General features: G+C 38.5%; 1 long non-coding RNA gene across 1 annotated transcript; it reads right to left on the minus strand.

Annotated features, from left to right (window-relative positions):
* Positions 1–915: 915 nt before the first annotated feature.
* LOC133309105 (uncharacterized) lies at positions 916–3,724 on the minus strand. Its single transcript, XR_009751278.1, has 4 exons — positions 3,292–3,724; positions 2,741–3,186; positions 1,944–2,008; positions 916–1,261 (listed from the first exon to the last, which is right to left on the minus strand). It is a non-coding gene; the product is annotated as an uncharacterized LOC133309105 (long non-coding RNA).
* Between the last annotated feature and the right edge of the window lie 299 nt (positions 3,725–4,023).

The following is a 4,023-nucleotide window of genomic DNA, read 5'->3' on the forward strand; positions in this document are numbered from 1 at the left end:
AGATATGTTGAGCAGCTGCATTCAAATTTGAACCAACTCACTCAGTGATTCTCTCAACCAACCAAATCTGATTGGAGCTTATTTGGTTGACTAGATGACACTTATAATCACACCAAATCAGCGCCCCAAATAGCCCTTGGTGATCTCCAAAGATCTCCTCTTGATACATGGGATTTGTTCCAACAAGATCTTATCTTATCCTTTTGTTATGAAACAACTTTTCATAGCCAATTCAAATTCAAATTCAAACATTTTGTGACACCCTCCCCTTTATGCATCCAAGGGAAGTGTCTGCTAAAACCGATTAGAGTCGCAACGTTATCGTAGAAAATACTTAATCCGTAAAAAAATTTTGATGTTACCAATTTAAAATCTTGCCTGGAAAACTAACTTCGTAAAATAGAAACAGTAACTAAATTTTTAAAAATAAAACTTTCGCCGTTGAAAGGGTAATTTTTCCTGAAAACAGTCTGTCTCACAAAAGCATATAAAATCAAACTTTCAAGCTCTTGATATAAATTATATTATGCTGAAACGTAACTTTTCTGAAAAACCTCGCAAGGTAAATTATATCCCAAACGGAGATCTGTAGCCCCAGAAACAGAACTCGCAAGGTACTCATTAAATCAGTGTATTTTTTCAAAAACCTCCATACTTGCAAAAATCATAATAAATCGGTTTTACCAGTTTTAGACATAATCTTTATATAATTGGAAAATAGACAAATGGGGCTTTACGTGCATGTAAGTTATACCTCATTCGGAGGTCTGTAGCCCCGGAAATCGAACTCGCAATATGCATAAAAAATCAGTGAGAAATCCGAATTACAAGTGCTGGCTGTATTCCTTTTAAAACTTCATACTGAAAGTTAATCGAACTCGCATGGTGTATAAGGAAATCCTACTCTACAGAACTTAGTTACTTCCTGCAATTAATCATCATCACCTTACATATTCTAGCCACTTGAATCACTCTTTACACCGAGAAAACATAACTGGTTTAATCTGAATTTTTCGAATAACAGTAACATGAGACACGTTTACCAGGATTCCATGCACTGATGTAAACTTCCTAATACAGCCATGTTTCACCACAAAATCAAAGCACGAAATCAAATTAACCCCTGTACAAAGCATTACATTAACCACGAATATACAGTGCATGACCAACAGAAACAGTGAACCAACAGCAAGGTTCCCAAATAGCAAAATTTTAACATAATCTGTCCTGTAATCAACTCATCAAACACTTCTTTATCTTCCTGCAATTTTATAAAAATTGAGCCCCAGAAGGGGTGAGAAAAAATCCCAGTAGTGTGGCAGAAAATCCAATAGTGCAACAATAATAACTTAGATGCAGAATTTCTAACATGCTACAGCACTTAAGTTCAGAACGGATGCTAAGATATAATCAGAATGCTAAACAGAATGTGTATATAACGCTAGAGCAATGTACGTTCATAGCACTACAGTGCACGTACTACTAACTAACACAGTGGAGATTCCATTTGGCCCAACAGAGGGAAATTCCAACTGCGACCTATGCGAACTGAGTCACGGTTCCTTATCCCTGGTACCTGAGGGATGCCTATATGATGTGTGCTCAAACATATGCTTCTTTTGATCAAATATTTCAAATTCCAAAACTGCATGTTTAATGATGCATGCGATGTTTTGAGTTGCTTCACACACATGATAAATGCGAATATATGATGTTCGTGAATATGATCAGAATTCAGAGTCATAAATCATAGCTCACATGTCTATGACACCAAATTTCTAAGCAGAATATATCTCCACAAAAATCGGAGTTTCAACAAGTCATATTTCAATACAGAATACAAATATTTCCCAAACATAATCAAAATGAGACACATGGGCAACATATCAAAAATTCCAAGAACTAAGTTAAGAGTCACAAAGGATTAACTACCAAACACATACCTCTGCGCGTATAATCTTGTAACCAAATATCATCAAACAGTCCAATTAGCTAGGATCTTGCGTACCTAATCAAATATATATATCAAATCAGAATTTACTTCATATCGTCCTATACATTACACAGTTTCCCATTGTCCTAAATTCTTGCTTTACAATCGGTTTCCATGTTCATTTACTAAACAACTTTTCTGCCATAGTATTAGTTTACCAATTGTCCTTAATTGACCAAAATCTAAGGTAGTCTACACATACCAATTCGGTTTTCATGGTTCTTGTTCTAATTTAATTATTTTGACTTAGAGCTTCTTTTACCAATCGATGACAGTGACATAACCATGGTCTTCCATGCATGTAGGTTCGGATTCTGGTCCATTAATTGGGTGCCACAATTTATCATTTACACAATATCATCTACACGGTTTAAGGTGCGCTAATTAGGACTAAAGTATGCTGTCTACTTAGTCATTACATGGGTAAGGCTAGATACATTATTCTACTTCAACCAACAGCCCCACAAATCGGTTCTTAGGCATGAACAAATATCTTCTAACAGGCTGCCTACAACAATTATAACACATGCCAGGTTCAATTAATTCTTCTAATTCAGAAAATAGTCCAACAAAATTAATGGAGCTATTTTCAAGCTCCCAAATCGGCTGGTGCTTACATGTACCAAGGCCGTGGGTCTCCTACGAAACAAAAACAAGGAGAGGAATAAAAAAACACTTTCTCCTTGAATACACTTAGAGGCCGAATCAGTGAGGGGAAATAAAAGAGTATAGATTTCGGATTTATACCTCTAGCATGTACCCAACTCGCTCTCCACTCGGTTCATAAGCATCCCCCAAGCGAGAGGCAGTACCCTCACCTTCCCACTGTCCGTGAATTTAAAACAGAAAATGACACTCACTCATCCTATCATGCGTCGAAATCAGAGAATACACAAGGTAGGGAGGCTCACTCGTTCTTGCATGTAACCACATTCTCTCTAAAAGGTTGAGGAAAACAGCCACCTAGTCTCCGAACATTGTCTTTAACCTTTCCACATTTCCAATGGCTTGAGTTTCCAGCGGCATGCAGTGAGGGGAGACTCCATAACACCGTGAGGAGCCAAGAAAACGCACAAAGTTAGGGGGCATTTCATCCCCTTGATGCTAACGGCTCAGCCAACTAAAAGAAGAAAGGAGAAACGGCATCCTTAGGGGTTTTGGGCTTGCATGTCCCCAATCCATGGGTTGTACGACTGGACAAAATCAAAGGGAAAGAGGTGACAAAATTTACATCTTCATAGCATGCATGTACTGGTAGAACCGTAAGGGACAGAGAAGGGTCTGGATGATGAACTTACATCTCCGTGCTTGCACTCAAGGGACCCCAAATCGGACAAGGAGTAGTCTTTTATCCTTCCTAAGCTTCAAGAAATCAAGTTCAGATTGCCTACTTCTGGTTGATGTTGGTCGTGCGCACAGGGGAAAAGGATGAAGGATGAGAGCTCAAGTTTATCCTCCTTGCTTGTTGATCCTCGGTTTAACCAGAGAAGAGGGGAAAGAAGGAGGTGCTTAGGGGTTTTATCATCTTTCTTTGGCTTACGGATTTTGAAGATGGTGAGGGGGAAAGGGACACAACTGAATCTTTTTGGTGTTCTTCACGGTTTCACGGTTTGTGAGGTTAAATGGTTGATTGAGTCTATTGTTTTGAATGGAGAGGAGAGAGACCATTCTTGTTGCTCTTAGCAACGTGCATAGTGTGAGGGAGAACATAAAGCTGACCCCTAACCCAACTCAAGGCCAACCAATTAATTAGAGATGTTTTGCTTGCACTGTGCGTACAAGGATGGTGATAGGAGGAAGATGTACGTGTGGCTGTGACCAATGAAAAGCATGCATTTAGATTTCATTAGGATATATTTTTAAAGGATTGACTAATGGTTTTGGCTGACTTAGCCATCTCCCAAGACATGTGGGCCGTAGCCCAAAAATAGATGGAGTCCAATTCATCTCCTAGTGTACACTATCTCAAATATTCGTAAGTGGTAACTAAGATTCTCGTATGTTATAATTACCTTAATCCTATCCTTTCT

Source organism: Gastrolobium bilobum, unplaced genomic scaffold, assembly GCF_033153095.1.
Source record: "Gastrolobium bilobum isolate Gb01-03AN ecotype WA unplaced genomic scaffold, APGP_CSIRO_Gbil_v1 utg92831, whole genome shotgun sequence".
Classification (NCBI taxonomy): Eukaryota; Viridiplantae; Streptophyta; class Magnoliopsida; order Fabales; family Fabaceae; genus Gastrolobium; species Gastrolobium bilobum.